This window comes from Ascaphus truei, chromosome 3, assembly GCF_040206685.1.
Source record: "Ascaphus truei isolate aAscTru1 chromosome 3, aAscTru1.hap1, whole genome shotgun sequence".
In the NCBI taxonomy this organism is placed as follows: Eukaryota; Metazoa; Chordata; class Amphibia; order Anura; family Ascaphidae; genus Ascaphus; species Ascaphus truei.
In genome coordinates, this window is record NC_134485.1 from 348273081 (window position 1) to 348293359 (window position 20279).

A 20279-nucleotide genomic window follows, 5' to 3' on the forward strand; every position below is an offset into this window, starting at 1 on the left:
TGGAGATATAACTCCTGTTACTAGTTTTAAATACATGGGCATATGGTTTGACTCCCACTTAACATTCAGGATGCACATTGGTACCCTGACATCCAAACCTATGCCAAACTAGGTGTATTTTACAGGAACAAATCCTCCCTAAGCCTGCTGGTCAGAAAGCGTATTGCACAGCAGATGCTAATGCCAATTAGCAACCATGGAGACATAGTATATGGCTCAGCACCCCAAACCCACCTTAGTAAACTTGACACCCTCTACAATTCAATATGCTGTTTTGTTTCCAATGCAACTACAACACACATCACTGCGAAATGCTCAAAGAACTAGATAGGTCATCACTTGAGACTAGGAACAAAGTTCACCTTTCTTGTCTTGCCTTCAAATACTTTCTGGGCAAGCTGCCCAGCTATCTGAACAAGCTCCTCACTCCTACCACAGCCACACTTATCATCTGAGATCAGACTCCAAAAGACTGTTCATGGTCCCACGGTTCAGCAAAGTATCCGGCCGCTCCTCCTCCTCTTACCGTGCCCCCCAAAACTGGAATAACCTACCGGAGACTCTCACATCCACCACCAGATTAAGTTCTTCCAAAACTAAGGCTGTCTCACATTTTAATCTGGTCTGTAACTGTTACATACGCCTATAATATATAGTTAGATATAATTATCTCTAACAGTGCATGCAATGTCTTGTGTATAATGTATACCCTGTTCCCGTATGTAACCATGTATTATTTACTAGTACAAAGTGAAATTAGGCGCAAAAAAGCTTTGTGAATAATCCTTACTTAATAGTGGATAAAATAATATGTATCACAAGTGTGAATAAGTATAAGACTCGTGAAATGCGTAATACAAACAAAGTAAATTCAATTTTGAACTCCCTGCTCAAAACCCTCTGGTGGGATTTGTCTTCACTTGTCCCAGGTGGTTGAATATGTTGTGCGAAATCCAGGAGGAGCATGAAGGAGAAACAAAAACCACACATTTCCTGCTGAGCTGTGTGTGCCACCAGTCGTGGGAGTGCCAGCCTGAGAATACACCACTACTTATCCTACCTGCTGGGAAGAGATTTACATCCCTTTGTACCATGTATTATTTGTCATCATAACTATGCCCAGGACATACTTGAAAACAAGAGGTAACTCTCAATGTATTACTTCCTGGTAAATAAATAAATAAAAATAAATAAAATATTGAAGTGATGGTGGGATTTAAATTAGCAATGCTGTAATAGGAAGGCAGCCATGGAGACGGTTAATAGAGAGTGATGAGGTACGTGGATTTAACAGGAGAAAAGAATGGAGTGATACACAGCAGGGTCATAAGAGGGAGAAGTTTACAGTGTTGCAGGGCATAACAGGGGTGGGTTAATGGAGTGATGCTCAGTAGGATTATAACAGAAGGATTAATGAGATGGTCATTTTAAACAGGTATTCATTAGGCAACACTGCGGGATACTGAACACGACATTAATGGAGAGATGCTCTGCAGTGTCACAAGGTGTTATGGAGTGATGCTCAGGAGTCAATAAGTTTGTAACAGTAAACAGATAATGAAGTGATGCTCGGCAGGATTGTAACAGGAAGAGATGAATGGAGCGACACTCTGCAGTATTCCAAACAGGAAGCTATTAATTAACGCACGCTGCATGGGTTTCCAACAGGAAGTTATTAACAGTGATACTGAGCTGGGCAGTAACAGGAAGGGGTTAAGTGATGCACTTCATGTGATACACTGCAGGGATGCAATGCTGGTATTCTGCAGGGATGTGGAAGATTCCGGATTCGCAGATTCCGGAATCTGTTGCCAGATTATCATTTTGATGATCCTCCGGCGGATTCTGCCAGGGTGGGGTTTTTTCACAGAATCAGCGGGTTATTGTCAGGAGCGCCAGGGTGGGTTGAATTTGAAGGAAAATGTTGGGGGTTTGTGCAGAGCGCGGATTGCACAGGGAGGCAGATTTCAAGGCAAAATTCACGTGGCTTGTGTGGATGGGCGAATTGGAGACAGGGTGTGGTGCGGATTGGATAGGGTGGGGCGGGGGTTCGAAATTTGCGCAGATTAAGAATAGGGGGGCAGATTTGATGGGATACCTTAACAGAGTGGTACAATGGGCGTACGCTGGCTTTGCTTTGTGGAGAGTGGGCAGGTAGAGCTATTTATGGATGCAGCTGGATCCGTGGGTTTTGGGGCATTTTTTCCAGGGCCGATGATGCGCTGAGCAATGGCCAGATGAGTGGGGGCAGCAGAAGTTTAATGGGCAACTTAACGTTCTTAGAACTCTTTCCGCTGGTGGTGGCGGTAGAGTTATGGGGGACGGAGCGGCCAACAGGGAGGTCATCTTCCGGACGGACAACATGGGCATAGCGGTGGCCGTGAACGAGCCATCTGACTCATCTCCGGTGGTGGTTCGGTTACCAAGGTTGCTAGTCCTAAAGTGCCTGGATCAAAATATCTGGTTCAAGGCTAGGCACGTCCCTAGATTGGATAACAAAGTAGTAGATGCCCTTTCTATTTCAGTTTGTGGCGTTCCGGGAGCAGCTACGATGGGGGAACCATGCCCGCAGAAGCTGTGGTAGGAAGCAGTTTGGGAGTGTAGTAGCTGGTGAAGGCTTAGGTAGCCCTGGGTACGTTGTCAGCATGCACACGAGGGCGGTCCTGAAAAGAAAAAGGAGTTGGGAGGATCTGCCTCAATGGTAGCAACATTTTTAACAGGCGTCTCCTTAAATTTGAAGAGATAGGAATTTTAGTAAGGATTTCATGATATGCAGAGTAGTGGCAGGTTGGAAGAGGGGGACAAATCCGAGGATGATAGGGTCCCAATTTCGGCAGCAATGACGGAACAAATAAAAGGGGCAAAGCGTGTTTTTCTAATTGTGAAGTGCAGCTATTTAGTGTAGCATTTTGCCTGGCCTTCTTTGGGGCCATGCGTAATAGTGAGATAGTGAGCGCAGGTGCGTGGGGGGTTGCAAAGAGAGGATGTAGAGTGGGATGCAGGGTCTCTGAGGTTTAAAACTGACCAGGCTGGAAAAGGAAAATGGGTTCACCTAGGAGGGGTTAGAGAGCAGTAGGATCTGTCCTGTAAGGTGGGTGGGGGAGTATCTTTTTGATACATGAAGATGGAACTGCGGTTGTGTCCCATTTCCAGTTTATAACGGCCTTGAAGAGATGTGCAAAGTTAGCGAGTTTTGGGGACTTGATAATTAAGTCCCATTCTTTTAGAATTGGGGTGGCATCTGATGCTGATATATTGGGCCTTTTGGGAGGCAGCTATTAAAATTAAGGGCAGGTGGTCATCAAGGGGTTTTAAGGTTTATGTTAGACCCTGTACAAACTGTTAAAAGGTCAGTGGTTGATTTTATGTGTTTTTTTTTTTTCAACAAAAAAGTTTTTATTGGGACAAGGTACAGTTCACATATTGTCTGACAACCCATTATCATGCATGAGTGCCCCCGTGCCCAACATTTTGTTTTTCAGTATCAACTGTTACAAATATTGACGTACAATGGGGGAAAAGAAAGGTGAAAAGAAGAAAGATAACTGACATACGAGACATACAAGACAGTGCAGGTCAAGCCCCTCTGGAAGTCTGACTGTGCAGAGATTCCTATGTTCACTGGGCAGGAAAGCGTAGGCCATGGGGAAGGCAGTTGGGTATAAGGCAGACTTGGCCAGGGTGTTTTGGGTAGGCAGTAGGGGGATGTGTTGGGACCAACTATTGCCCACATTATTGCGCATGGAAAGCGTTAGGGCCCCATCTGATGTAATTTAATTCATGTGTTGCAAAAATGATTTGGTATCGATTCAATCGCTGGATTTAATAATGGTCATGCGGCTGGACATAGCGCAGTTAATGGCAAGATTTAGGCATATAATGATAGTGTAGTCAGAGGTGTTGCGTAGGTTGCGCTGGTGTGGGGCCAGGAATGACGTGGCGGTAGACAGATCTAGGAGGAAGGTAAATAAGACAATGGCGGAATTCGTGCTGGATTTAGGGAGGGGGGATTACAGTAAGGCATGAGGACCTTGAAGGGGGGCTGAAAGGCCTGTTTCAGGAAGATGAGTTCCATTTATTAGATATCGGGAACGATATCCTGATTTTAGAGTGGTATGGGGCGCAAGAAAAGGCAGTGAGGCTAGTGACGGCTCACAAGGTCAATTTAAGGCTTGTTAAATTACCTTGCTGGTTGCGTGAGTAATTACTCTGTGGGGGGGAAATCAGTCAGTATTGGCTCCTGGAGGGAGGTCGAAGACCACGGAAGTGTTTTAGTTGAGAAACTCAGTACCATTCCAGGTTAGGACGGCCAGAATGGTGGTGACCTTCCGGATGAAATTTGGGGAAGGCGGTACCATTCCAGGCTAGTACTGTTGGGGGCTCTGTGCATTCAGACTAAGGTACTGAATGGCTAGATGAGCACAAGTTGAGGGTATTTTTGAGCTCTGGTAGATGACGTCGCGGCGCCATGATGAGGGACCCTGCAGGAAGAGATGTTGAAGGAGAAGGTAAGAGAGGCCCCCGTCCGGCAATCAGTATAATTGTTGTGGAGAAGAGCGCGGGGCGTCGGTAACCGCGGGGCTCGGTGCACAGGCACTGATAGCACCGCCATCAAGCTGGCACTGGATAATAATAATTCAGAGCAGAAGTTACAGAAAGCATTAGGAAATTATTGGCCCATGAAGCTATTATAAAGGTTAAGACAGAGTTCATTTTAAATTACTAGCCTTGGCAAATATGAAAGAAGTAAAATGTTTACTGATCTTATATACTGTAGAGGAAAGGACATACCGGTAGTTAATGTTCTGCAGGCTAGCTGCGAGGTGAAATGATTACCAGTTATTCCTTAAGCAGGGTGCTCTGCTCGCTATCCCTCCCATACCCTGTCCTTTGAGCTTCACCTGTTATAGTGCATCGAATTGTATTGTATGTTTATAGCGCCATTAATGTACATAGCGCTTCACAGTAGTAATACATGTGGTAATCAAATAAATAACAGATAATATAAATAACAGATCATGGGAATAAGTGCTTTAGACATAAAAGTAACATTAAGGAAGAGGAGTCCCTGCCCCGAGGAGCTTACAGTCTAATTGGTAGGTAGGGAGAACGTACAGAGACAATAGAGGGAGTTCTGGTAAGTGCGTCTGCAGGGGGCCAAGCTTTATGTATCATGTGTTCAGAATATCCACAATGCTATTCATATGCTTCTTTAAGCAAGTGTGTCTTAAGGTGTGTCTTAAAGGTGGATAGAGAGGGTGCTAGTCGGGTACTGAGGGGAAGGGCATTCCAGAGGTGTGGGGCAGTCAGTGAAAAAGGTTTAAGGCGGGAGAGGGCTTTAGATACAAAGTGGGTAGAAAGAAGACATCCTTGAGAAGAACGCAAGAGTCTGGATGGTGCATAACGAGAAATTAGGGCTGAGATGTAAGGAGGGGCAGAAGAGTGTAAAGCTTTAAAAGTGAGGAGAAGAATGGAGTGTGAGATGCGGGATTTGATCGGAAGCCAGGAGAGTGATTTCATGAGGGGAGATGCTGAGACAGATCTAGGAAAGAGTAAAGTGATTCTGGCAGCAGCATTTAGGATAGATTGTAGGGGAGACAGGTGAGAGGCAGGAAGGCCGGACAGCAGGAGGTTACAGTAATCAAGACGGGAGAGACTGAAGGCCTGAGTCAGAGTTTTAGCAGTCGAGCAACGGAGGAAAGATCGAATAGTTTTTTTGTTATAATCCGTTTCCAGACGGTGTCTATTCTGGTTGATGCCTCCAATAAGCAGTAACCATCCAGATGTTGGTTGTTGATTTGCTGGCTTTGCCAGACAGTCAGGTTGTACAGTCTAGAAAATAAACTAGTCATGCAGATTAAGAGTCGTTTAAAAGTGATTGGCCCTACACACAGACCTTGTGTTTCAAATCTATGTTGGGAACTGTCCAGTTGACTCACAGAATTAAGTAGAACAGGTTGATTTATTAGCTAGAGGTCTGCCCTCTGTGCTGGTAACACTAGTAGAACCCTGTAACATAACGTCTTTATATACCATCCCTAGTCCTCTGCATAGTTATATATGGTCCTGGAGTGTCTCCTGCCATGTTTACACCAAGTTTTTTTTCACGGTCTAGTTGGGAACTCAGATCAAAGTGTAGAAAGAATTCTGCAGCTATTCTGAAACTGTACTCAACAAGGTTGAGTTATGAAGCAGATTTTAGAAATGTACAAATGTAGATATTTTTAATAGTCCCTGCAAGGAAATGTTCTTACTTAAGTGTTTCTCCTCTGGAGTCAGCAGGAAGCCATATTTGGTTAGTACTGTAATTCAATTTTTGACACTGCATGGCTGATGTGCAATGAGATTCATTACTAATCCTTCTGTCCCCTCTTTGTAATTGTCACTACTTTCTGAATAAAATAAACTTGTCAGGAAAAAAAGGATGAATTGACAGGTTTGTACCAATCCAGAAGATGCAGCAGTCAGTGAGGTTAGCAATGTATCTCATTGTATTTCAAAATTCCAGTATTATAATTGACATCACATATCAAAGATGGCTCTATAGTTCTATACCTTTTCATTTTGTTTTAGATTTCTTTTATATAACACAGTATGTTTGTAAATTGTTACAGATATTTGTAAAAGGTTGTAGGTACCTAAAGATGCAGCCTCCGTTTTTTTTTTTTTTAATTTCACATTTTTTGTTTACTATATTGAAACGTGCTGTCAATACCTGGGTTTTGTTTCATTAAAATAAATATGTCTTATGTATAGAGACAACCTTCATAGCTGTCATATTACTCCTGGTTACAGACACCTTGGAAAGCATTGTAGGCCTTCTTGATACGTTACAAGTGTAGACCTGAATATGAACGGCAAAGATGAGAGAGAGGATGAGAGAGAGGATGAGAGAGAGGATGAGAGAAAGAAAGAGAGAGAGGATGAGAGAAAGAAAGAGAGAGAGGATGAGAGAAAGAAAGAGAGAGAGGATGAGAGAAAGAAAGAGAGAGAGGATGAGAGAAAGAAAGAGGATGAGAGAGAGAGAGAGAGAGAGAGAGAGAGAGAGAGAGAGAGAGAGAGAGAGAGAGAGAGAGAGAGAGAGAGAGAGAAAAGAGAAAAGAGAAAGAGAAAAGAGAGAGCGAAAAGAGAGAGCGAAAGAGAAAAAGAAAAAAAGAGAGAGATCAGCCTTGGGGGACAAAATCAATGAGATTCTGATCCAAATAGTGCAATTGAAATGGAAAAGTACTGACTTTTATAAGTGAGACTCCAGTAACAATGACACCATGTCAGGGGGGCTCACAGAACACCAGTGAGAGTTGACATGTCTGCTCAGAGGATTGTTTTACCAAAATATGCTACATGGGGAATAAAGAGCTGCATCTTTATAAGCCCTTTTTTGTGTGCTCTCTCTCTCTCTGTTGTGGCTCTCCTGAAATATCTGCCTGGAAACTTGTTTATTAACTAGAGATATTTATGGTAACTGGCTGCAACCATAAGGACGGGATTTTCCGCTTGCTGTGGATACAAGACGTGTCTTCCTGAAAGTGACCCTGTGAGAGTGGGCGTCACAAGCTGATGCAGTTGGGGTGGGACAGAGGACTGTCCCATGGATTCCAAACAGAACCACCTCCCCTTACCCCCCTCCTCTCCTTCGCTTTCTCCGGATGTCCCGCTTGTGATAAGAGGAGAGAGACCTCCCTCCTGATATTACAAGAATGTGCTGTCAGACCCCAGCAGCTGGACAGAGAGAGAGAGAGAGAGGGAGAAGAGGAGGAATGTGAAAGAGAAGGATAAAGCATCAGAGGTCATGCAGAACAAATTGAGTCTTAACCCCTTCCTGCCAGGAGGGGCCTGCAACACATTGCATTGCATACCCCTAGGATAGGGCAATTCAACCAGTTTAGTAAGGGGAGCAGAATTGAATACAAAAGCCTGGTATTAGGAGAATACATTTTAAAGAATAATTTTTTTTTCTTCAAAATTATTTATTTATTTATTTTTTAAATTAGGAAATGAAAATGGTGTACAGTAGATATTGCACCTTGTTGCACTAAAAGTCCACATAAAAGAAGGCAAGTTCATCATGAAAGTGACATAGAAATCAAGGCGAGCGAATGTCAGTCTGATCATATTGTGATAAAAAGAGTGAGCTATAGCAACATGTCTTATGTTATCTTTTGTTTTGTGCTTTCATTAGATTTACAAACCATACCCTTAAGTTTAACTTAACCATATAGACCTACATTATTATTATTATTTTTGCGACATGGCCTTAATGTAGTTCAGTATATTTGAATGGATTCAAAAGCATCTTATTTATTTTATTTATACAATGTTTTACCAGAAAGTAATACATTGATAGACACCTCTTGTTTTTAACTATGTCATGGGCAAAGAGTTATAACGACAAATACATGGTTACAATGAGTGAAAAGGGTTATACAGTACATTATATACAAGACATTGTATGCACAGTTACCTGATCTGGAAGCTTTGTGATGCAGAGTTTCCATTTGGTCCTGAGCTCCTTATCCAAAAAAAATGCCTCCAACCTTGAATTGGCCAAAAAGGTCAAAAGTAATTTGTCTACAGAAGAGATTGAAAGGCTGGATTTCTGTAACCAATGAATACGGAGAGCCATGCGGGCAATGATAGGAATCCACTGGACTACATCCAATGAGTGTGAGGCAACAGAGCCCAGAGCACTTGAAATGGCTGAAAATAAAACCCACCTGTAGTTTTATTGGTTCCATAATAGAAGCAAAATAGTTAAAGGCAATATCAAGAAAATAATGTGGGTAAAAAAAAAACTTCCCAAAGCTCACATTTAAACTGACAAATGTCTGAGAAAGTGTAAATGAAAGCGATCATTCACCTTTTCAACATGGCCGCCCTCTTGATCAATGACCTACATTGGTACTTGCTGCGGTTATAAAAGAGAGAGTGGTTTGGAGCACTTGCTTAATATGTACATTGTATATACTTGGACTCAAGAGTTCCAGACAATGCCTCAGTGTTCAGAACTTTGTGTGCTCAATGACACAAAATGTTTTGAATGCTGTTGATTTAAGGGCTCCTAAAAAAAAGAGGAGTATCTCAACAATGTTCTTTCAGTAGTGCAGATTTTTCTTCCACTGTCACTTTAGTTTCCACTCTCTCCCCATCTGTTTTACTCCCGATCTTTCCCTCTCTCATCATCACCCTCACTTCTGGCACTGACCTCACTCCAGACTGCTATATTAACATCAGATAAGTGTGTGTCTGTGCTGTGCCCCCACGCCTGGCTCACAGAAAGGGGGGTAGCTAAAGGAATTGCAGAGGGTCACTGCTCTGACGTTCTACAGCTCCCACTCTTCATTTTTATATTAACCTTTAACACAGCAAGCACTCCCCTGCTATGGACTGGTTGTGTTCCAGTGTTCACAAGGTCACAGCTGGATACTTCTTCACATCAGAGTTGCCAACTGTAGATCTTGGTCAGTAAGCATAGGGACATTGTGATATTTTATGGCGTAATAACATATTTATCCTAAAGGGATAGAAAGACTGATGGCAAAACATACATTACGCACAACAATTCAATGATCTAACCTCTTTGCTGCCAGAGGGCTCTATAAGAAAGAAGAAATGTAGTGTTAAAACCATCAATAATACCTTACTCCCACCATAATAAAGCCCTCCCCCCCCCCCACCACACCAAAAGTGTCAAACCATCCAACACAAGGCGTTGAGCAGGAGTGGAACAAGAAGTGGACAACTGAAAACCTACTGCCACTGGATTCTGCCATTGAACTGCGCTGGAAAAGTGGATATTTTCAATCAAAGACACAAGAAGATACAACTCTAGAGCAGGGATGCGCAAAGTTTTTGATGTGCGTCCTCTGCCTGGGAGCCCTATCGTTCGTGCCCCCCCTCACTTAGAACCCGGCGTCAAATGACGTCACGGGTCATGCGACATCACGTCACATGACCCTGTAGCGTCATTTGATGTCGCATTGCCATGGTGACGGGTCGCCGAAGACCCGGCTGGCAGCAGGTAAGGGACGTTCCAGAGGCCTCACGCCTCCCTTGGCATTGAATTTAAATGCCTTTGGCAAGGGCGCGGGACTCTGTAACCGCCGTGCCCCCCTAGCAAATCTTGCGCCCTCCAGTTTGTGCACCGCTGCTCTAGAGCACCACCATTCATATATTGGATTTAGCACATCTTGAACTTTGACCTCATCCTAACTCAATTTTCAGTGCCCAGCCCTCACCACTGAATTTGTACTGCTACCACTGCCATCCCTCCACTACTATTTATAATTGCTCTAACCTCACTCACCTTCCAAACTCCATTCACATACTGTATCTCCATCTCTCCTCCCTTCTCCACTTCTCAGTTCACATGACCTCCTTTTCTATCTGTGCCCTTTGACAGTACTCAGCAATACACTACCACTAAAACACACCCTTACAAATCCTCCTCACACATCCGCTTTCTTTCCAGGCTTCTGGGTATCTCTCTCCCAAACCTGGTCCCTGTCTTATTTCTATATGCTCTCGTCCTCGCCTCTCACACTCAACTCGTTCCCCTAGTGGTGTAAACCACGCTAACCTCATACCCAACCCCTGTCAAACTCCATCCCCTCTCCCTTTCTCCTGTGCCCTTTGGAATGCTCGCTCCCTCTCTAACAAATATCTCTGTACATTACTTCTTTTTCTCTCACTCTATACTCCTATTTGCTATAACAGAAACTTGGCTCACTCAATTTGACTCTGCACTGGCAGCTGCCCTCTCTTATGGTGGCCATTCTTTCTCCAAACCTCCGCACCCTGATGGCAGGGGTGGAGGCGTGGGGCTCTTCCGCTCATCAATCTGCTGCTACCGAACCCTTTCTATCTTTCTTTTCCTTCCTTTGAGGCTCACAGTGTCCAGCTTTTTTCTCCTCCCTCTCCATGTGGCGGTCTTCTATTGCCCACATACTTCTACTCTCCCCTTCTGTCTCTCTCGGACTTTGAATCCTGGCTCTCCTTGTTTCTTTCCCTCTGACTCCCTTTCTCTTATCCTTGGGGACTTCAACTGTCATATTGATGTCCCCTCTCTCCCTTGGGCTTCCCGTTTTCTCTAACCTCTTCTTTTGATCTTCACCAATGGACAGCAGCCAGCTCCCACAAGGACGGCTACTACCTGGACATGGTTTTCACAAAAAAATGTCTGATTTCTCCATTTCACCCTTCCATCTCTCTGACCATCGTCTTATCATATTTTCTCTCTCACGTCTCAATCTCCATCTCGTTTCAGCAGAGGCCTGCGCTCTATTAATCTACCGGCTCTTGATTCCATTTTGCGCGTCTCCCTCTCCTCTCCTTGCTCCGCTACAGACTCGGACAACCTGGTCATGAACTACAAGCCTGCCCTATCCTCCTCTCTTGATCTAAATGCCCCTCTTTTTCTCTGCCATTTTCACCCTTCTAACCACAGACCTTCGCTAAATTGCCACACATGAATGCTCCGTTCCTTCACTCGCTCCTCTGAATGCCCCTGGAGGAAATCTCATACTCTACACAGACTTCCTTCACCACAAATGTATCCTAACCTGTTTCAACTCAGCCCTCTCCCTGACTAAATAAACCTACTTTTCTTCACTAATCAACACTCCCGCGTCACCTCTTCTCTGTATTTGCCTCTCTACCTAGACTACCATCTTTTATCTGTTTTTCTTCCACCATTTCACCTCAGGAGTTTGCTGACTATGTCAAGACAAAATTGAATTCCATTCATCAAGACATCCCCTCTGTATTCTCCTCACATTCTACACCTCTTCCTATCTCTCATCCTACATTCAACTCTTTTTCCTCTCTCACAGAGGCGGATGTGTTGCTACTGATCTCCTCTTCTCCCTCTACCACTTGCACTCTAGACCCATTCCTTCCCGTCTCCCAACTTCTTGGTCCTACTCTAATCCCTACGCTCACACATATTTTCAACTCCTCCCTCTGCTCTGGTATTTTTCCCTCCTCCTTCAAACACAAAGTCTCCATCCTGCCTTTTCACTCTAAATTACTTGAACCCTTGTATTCTCTCACTTGCTCCATTTTTTCACCTCTTACTCTCTCCTAGATCCCCCTACAATCTGGCTTCCGCACTCCACCAAAACAGCCATCACCAAAATAACTAATGACCTCCATGCTGCTAAAAACAAAGGTCATTATACTCTGCTCATATTTCTCAACCTCGCTTCAGCCTTTGATACTGTGGACCACCCTCTTCTCCTTCACAATCGCTATACTCGTAACAGAGCTCTATCCTGGGATTTCCTCTTACCTCTCCCATCGTACTTTTAGTGTCTCGTTTGCTAATACCTCCTCATTCAGTCCTAATTTCTCTCTATACACCTGTCCGACTCGTGTGTTCTGCTCAAGAATGTCTTCTGTCTACCTCTTTTGTATCGAAACCCCTCTCCCGCCTAAAACCTCTCATTCCCTGTCCCGCACCTCTGGAATGCCCTTCCCCTAAATATCCGACTGGCACCCTCTCTCTCCACCTTTAAACCCACCTCTTTAACTATGCATATGGGCAGCTCCAGCTCTGTGGCTGATACTATACATTTCATACATCGACCATGGCCCTTTGCAGATGCACTTCCCAGAACACCCTTTGTGTCTGCAAGTTCTCCCTGCTTACCACATAGACTGCAAGTTCTTCGGGACAGGAACTCCTTGCTAATGTTACTTTAATGTCTGAAGCTCTTATTCCCATTATGTGTTATATTATTATGTTGTGTATTACTGCTGTGAGGATGTGTATCATTGCTGTACCTGCATGGCGCTATTTAAAATAAAGATATACTGTACATACCTGTCAACTAATTCCATGTCAACAGTGTGATAATGACCCAACCTGGCCCCTCTTCAGATATGACTATTTTATGTCAATGTTGCTAACAGATCTGCACGTGGGAATGCGAGATCAGGGCTGGATCATTATCACACTGCTGATCTGGAGTTCATTGGCTTTCATAAAGTTTATGTGAGGGGTGTAAAGTTGGGAGTCTCGGAGGCTTGGGAACTGTGGTCATAATTTGCCTGGGGTGGTTACACTTGCGTAGAGACTTTTGTTTTTCTCATGTGGGGACATTAGTTTAACAATACCGCTCCAACCCAGCTGTGTGGTATTGTGATATCAAAGCTGCAGGGGCCACTGACAGGCACCTTGTTGAAAGACACAGCTCACAAAACTTTGATTCACGTACCTTATTAGTAAAGGAGCAGTCCAATCTAGGATGTACTGTAGTAACAAAGGAGGGAGAGGGAGTAGGGGGTATGATACCTTTTATTGGACCAACAAGTAGTTGGTATGTTACAAGCTTTCAAACCTCTCGGGTCCTTCATTGGGTGTGGCAGAAATACAGAAACACAATATAATATACATTGTATCTAAGAGGGATATCTGGTTACAATGGATGTAGACAGGAAGTGTGAAATAAGAGGAGGTAGAAACAGGTAGCCTGGTGTGAAAATAAACAGTAGAGACATACCTTGGAAGGCTATTCTCTTTTGAAATGCCCCAGGCCACATTTCAACCCCAATCCGCCCCAGGGCGTGGGATAGTATTGAGAGTTCTGTAGGGGGTCATTGACAATATACAGTACAGAGTACTGGAGGAGGTCAAAGACAATATACAGAGTAATGGAGGGGAGTCAGTGACAATATACAGAGAACAGGAGGGGAGTCAGTGACAATATACAGTACAGAGCCCTAGAGGGAGTCAGTGACAGTATACAGAGAGCTGCAAGGGGCGAGTATACAGAGCACTGGGATTATATTACACAATCAGCGTGCTCTGCCTGGATTGCTCACAGACTTTGTGCTCACAGCAGGTGCTTCACAGTAATTTAGAGGTTGCCGTAATTGTCTCCAATAGTTGCAATGAATACACCAGTACCTGATACAAATGTGCGGCCCATCCAACGTTTTCTGAAAAGCTTAGTTTACCGTTACTTTGTGTTTTATCTTTTTTTCCGTTTGTTTGCCCTTTTACTGCTAGAAATCGTGTGCACAAGGCCCCCCTCTAACTGCAGGAGCTGTACATACCCAGAGTCCTATCAGTTTACAGTAAAGTATGCTGCTATGTGAAACAGCTGTATGCAGACAGTACAAGCGGCAGTAATCGCAGCAAACTACAGTGCAAGCAAGAATGCGTACAGCTAGCTCGTCTTTAGTATGGGAATCAGATGTCAGAGGTCCCTGACAAGCACAGGTCACTTGTACCTTCCTCATATAGCTGCCGGCCACAAACATCGCCCTGAACTAAATAATAATACCCTCTACTGGAAAGCAGCCTATCCTCTTGTCTCATCCTTTTTCGCACACTGCTCCTCGTAGTAACGGGTGTGCAGGGTACGCCAGCCCGGTCATGTACAAAATCATACAGCATCCTTTCATAAAACCTTTATAGAGACCTGCAGAGCATCACTGCAAACTATTTGCCCTTTTTTATATTATTATGGACAACCTGAGTACTACTGTACTATAACCTCTATTATCTGCAGTGTATTACTCTTTAAACGCCTTCCCTTACAAAGATCTGCAGAGCGTCAATATTTTGACACTTTCTATTAATGGTCAGCAGAGCATCAGTTGTTGTTTTTTTGTTTTTTTTTAGCCCCATACCATGATAAAGATCTCCAGGCTATTAACCCTTTCCATTATTTTGCCTTCAGAACATGGCACTTGTATCGCCATCACTGTTCCTTTGCATAGTTTTGATCCATCTACACCACCTCTCCTAGAGTTAACTGCAGAGAATAGCTCCATTAACCTCACCTCTGCAGCAATGATCTGACATTCTTCACATGGCCAAAGTATGTCAGCTCTTGCTGCGCAGGGTCGGGGGGCGTGAGTGATGTGCTTGATTGGCGGCGAATAGGTTAAAGGCAGACTCCTCTTTATCAATAAATGGAGAGTACTTTAAATACACTCATTAATCTCTGGAAAAAGCTGCCCCCATCTGAGAACCGTAGTCTAGATCCTATCCTAGGAGTACACCTCCTAGCCTCCCTCCCCCTGTCAGTGTTTAGAGAGAAGCTTACACAATTTTATGTAGGATGATGGGGGACAGTGTATACACACCAGCTGACACTGCACCTCACTCCTTCCTGCAGCACCCCTACTATCACTCCACCGGTCAAAACCATATAGCTCTGCACTTCAATGGCTTTGTGCAGACAAACGAATATGGCCGCGGCCATGGTGCAAGCGACGGCGCGCACAGCTCTAACAAAATGCAGGGGATCAATGGAACCGGCCATAGTGCACGCAGACAAGGAATCGCGACGGAGCAGCAGATTTTTCAGGAGATAAAATCATTTTAATCGCAGGACGGCGGTTCAGCCAGTGAGGGCGAACCGGCCTCGTGATGTCACGCCACACCTCCGTCACACCTGCCCGTCGCTGTGGATCTCAGGCTAGTGACGCTTGGCCGACCGGCGCACGCGACGTCATGCGCTCCGTTGCACGGGCGCCCACTATATCAGAGGCCTAACAGTGGGCACTCGAACAACAGACCCTTTCCTGTGTTACTCCTGATCCATTTCAGAAGTCAAGTCATTTTTTGCCCATACACCTTTTATTGCGGTCACTGTAACTCAGTCCCACTTTGTGACGGCATCTACTAACTATTCAGGTTATGGGAATGAAAAGTCCACTCCCTGAAGAGGAAAGTCAGCTCAGTAACCAAGACTGATGAGCGAAAAGTAGGGCAGCCCTGTTCTGTCAACCCTGTAGCAGGTCACTATACCTGTGAGTGCAAGCTCTTCGGGACAATAATTAAGGATATCATTTTGTATAATATCAGTGCTTAACAGCGAAAAAAGGAAGAGACACTGTATGAAGTATAGACACTATCATACAGATAAGTCCCTCTGTAATGCACTCGATGTCTGTAGCGAAAGTACCCTAATGCGTAAATATGGTGCGGTACAAAAGAAATGGTCTGGTCCTGTTTGTATGGTCCTGTCCCTCTCTGGATGAAGCAAACGTGAAACGTACGTCAGAGGGCGTCATGACGCCACGTACCGCGACTTGCACTACGGATGCCTGCAGACACATGCAGATCTGATCAGGACACCGACGGAGCTTTCCAAGCTGCACTCACTCCACACGATCGCGCTCCCACAGGGCAAGAGCAGATAAGTTGGTTGAGGGTCCTCTCTCCCTCTTTTCTTTCCTCTTCCCATCCCTATCCCCCCCTGTGATGTAAAGGTATGTTTTTTACAGGGATATACTGGGGAGCCAACGATCCTGTTTATTAGTCAGTTCCCCGCAGGGCCAGCATATATTGGTGTGCAGGGACCTCCATTTCTGTTGTACTGCACCACATATACTCATTAGGGTACTTCGCTACAGACATCGAGTGCATTACAGAGGGACTTATCTTTATGATAGTGTCTATACTTCATACAGTGTCTTTTCCTTTTCTCGCTGTTCAGTTACTTGCCCTTTTTGCACCGGCCTGTATCCACGACCGTCTGGTCACATTAGGTAGAGCGGGTGCATTCATCTCTTGCCTCCCATATCGGTGCTTAGCCTTTTGCTCAGTGGCGGTTTGGGCCACTGGGCAAATGCCTGATGTATACTGCGGGCCGGTGCTGTGCTATTTATCACAGTTACAGAGGCCCCGTGCTCTTCCTCACAACAATGAAATAGATTGCCGGGGAGAGAGCGGAACCATAGAGCGGAACCAGAGAGCAGTGATGTCATCACGCACCGGCAGGAGGGCCGGTAAGTAAGTGCAATGTTCCGCGCCACATTTCACTTTCAACCCGCCCCTGCTTTTGCTTCATGGATTGTTTAGATGTTAACCCTTTCCATTTGCAATGTAAAGCCGGCTCCTCTGACACCAATAGGGTTACCATGGAAATCTTTCGTTTTAAAAATGATTTAACTTTTTTTTTTTTAAGGTGTCATTGAGTGGCATTTAACCTTTTAAAAAATAGGATTTTTAGTTCCCTTTCATTCTAGGAGGGACTGCTCCTTTATTTAATATCTATAACAGGAGTAACTTACTTCGTTCTGTTTATCACTATGTTAACATATCTATTGTATATATGGACAGAGATGAAGGAACAGAGAGATCGAGATAGAGAATGCAGAGTGGTTAAAGTCCCATTAAAGAGAGGGGCTTCAGTAGAGACTAATCGTGTAAAACAATGGGAGCCCATTTCAACAATGTTTATGTCCTATTTCTGCAAAAAGATTGAAAAATAGAGTGTTTTTAAAGGAAAATGCATTTTTCAAATTCATCTGTAGGTTTTATAAATAAGTGTTGGTATTCAGTAGTCCTAATTCAGTGCACATTACACTATATCATTACACTTAATGATCACTAAAAGTTACATGAACCAAGTCTGAAAGGCCGCCTGTCAGAAATTAAACGCCAGCACTCATCTAATGTGATATAGGAGAGACTGAGCCGAATCAAGTACATTTTGCAGGGTTTAGCAGACCACAGTTTAACATCCCCCCACTTGTTTTCAGTCTGGAGTTTTGCTGTAACTGTACTATATGCCTCCTCCTGTATTTACCTTCAAAGTGATATTTGTCGCAGACTATAGTAATTAGATTTTATCCAAAGGTATTTTTTTTTTAAAAATCTTGTTTAGCCTCAGACTATGACCCTACAAAGCAATGTCTAATGTAAAAAAATAAATACATCAATATCACACACACACACACACACAAAGCGATAACACGCTGTAATACAGTACTTAATAAAGATATTGGCGAGTGCACACGTCATACAGAATGATATAAAAGTATACTTAACCCAAATCCAAGAGAGGAAGAAGACACAGCACATCCGGGACATACTATCACAAAAACTATATTGACAAAGGAATAATCCAACCTCTTGGATCCACTCAGGGTCCCTTCATCAAGGTAGTGAAGTATACATATTTACATATTGCATTGATGTATTTAATTATTGGATCGCTTAGTGCACTTTATAACAACATATATTGCACAGCTTTGTCTAGTTAATGAGGTGCTATTTAAAGGACTTGTACACTACGCTGTCCATACCCCTGATGAAGTCACGTGGACTGTGATGAAACGCGTAGGGTCTCTGTGTTGCATGCTAAGTTATCACGCCAGCATGAGCTTTCCAGCTCAGGGGAGCCCCGCAATTTTTTGCGATCATGTGGATGCTGGTCAGTGTCCCACCCATGCCTGGGGAGTGTCTATTCACTTGGACTATAAAGACCTTTTGAGCAGGTATGAGCACGGCGGATGATCCAGCGGATTTTCTAATGGTGAATTTAATGAGCCAAAAAAGACAATGTTTCGACCTAAAATGGTCTTTTTCAAGTGATGAAAAAGCCATTTCATCACTTGAAAAAGACAATTTTAGGTCAAACGTCGTCTTTTTTGACTCATTAAATTCAGCATTTAGAAAATCCGAAGTGCCTTGTGTCATTCTTGTTTCCTGACACTATCTTTGTCACCAGCACCTCAATACAAGACTATCTGGATCTGCTTGGATTTGTTTTGGCGGCGCACAGCCACATTGGGTATAAGCACGGCCTTATGGATCAATAAACACTTCTTTCATTTTTCATTACAGTTGTGGTCATTTTGTATACCTCGGTGTGTGTGTGTATGTATGTATGTATGTATGTATGTATGTATGTATGTATGTATATATATATATATATATATATATATATATATATATATATATATATACACAAATATAAATACAACTGTATGCTCATCTGCATGTCTTAGGCAGGTCTGCAACCCCACCTTTCCCCATTATCACCCAGCCCACAGCACTTCCACTGCAGCAAGGGATTCTGGGAAATGACATGCAAATGAGCACACAGTGCCACTTTTTGCTTCAAAAACCATTTTTAACACGGTTCCCTATAGGCTTAAGCTTGCTGCATGGTCACAGCTTTGAGCACAGCCAGGGTGTGTGTGTGTGTGTGTATGTATATGTATATGTATATATGTGTGTGTGTATATATATATCTATATCCACAGAACGGTATCATCTATTTATTTTTTTATTTTTTGATTATTGAAGCTCGGCTAACACGGTACTGATACCTCTACATATGTGTGTGTGTGTGTATATATATATATATATATATATATATATATATATATATATATATATATATATATATATATATATATATATATATATATATATATATATATATATATACACAGTGGTTGACAAATCACCAAAAAATCTACTCGCCACACAAAAAAATCTACTCGCCACTTAGTACCAAACGTGTGCTGCTTGGGCCAATATTTACTCGCCCGGGGGTTAAATCCACTCGCCCGGGGCGAGCAAATGTATAGGTTTGTCGAACACTGTATATATATATATATATATATATATATAGACCAGAATGGTCTAATTATCTGCACCAGATAAAAATTAATGCAAAATAGAGGGTGTTTGTTGACCCATAACACACAGAAGCCTGATGTTTCGGTCCCCAAAGGGACCTTCTTCATATATGAAAAATTAGTATGTGTGTCATAAAAATACATATCTATATTAAGGATGCCAGCAATCCTCCAGCTGCTCCAATTAACATCAGCTAATAGGCGACAGGCAATGGAAGTCTCCGCTCTGAACATTCTACAGAACAACAGCTCAGAATCACCTACTGACCAGCTCAAACTTCAACAGACTACAATATGCGCTGGCGCTGGGGGGCTCAGCATAGATGAATCTTCACATGACCCCACTGGCCATTTCAATCAACACGTGATTTTTCAGAGTTCATCTAAGAATTGTTTATATCTTTATACAATGACTCACTATGTTATTATCATTTATTTCTAACGCACCAACATATTCCGTAGCGCAGTACCATAGGGTTGGAGGACACAAACAATAAAATAACAAACATTTACATACATTATTACAGTAGGTAAGCAGGGCCCTGCACTAAGGGGCTTACAATCTATAAGTAAGGGTAAACGGATACATAAGGTACAGGGGGGTGAGAAGGTGTGTTTCGGATAGCTGTGCGTTGTGAAGGAGTTGGCGTTGGGAAAGAAGTAAGTGGGATTGTGCGGAGGTCGGGCTGGGAGAGGATGGAAATGTGTGAAGATAGAAATACTTCAATATACATCAGAAATACTTTACACGCGATCAATAACAGAGGAATGGTAACATCAGGAAGATCAACACCACCGATACATATTTCTCTCTCTATATATGTATAAATACACACACATCTATATATGCGCGTGTGTGTATATTGTGTAAACTTGCACGCGTGTGTATA

The 20279-nt window shown here is 43.4% G+C and overlaps 1 protein-coding gene across 3 annotated transcripts in view; it reads right to left on the bottom strand.

Moving 5' to 3' along the window:
* The window catches only part of TNS2 (tensin 2), a 132623-nt gene that overhangs the window by 111760 nt on the left and 584 nt on the right, over positions 1-20279 (bottom strand). The gene's annotated exons all lie outside the window — the stretch shown is intronic.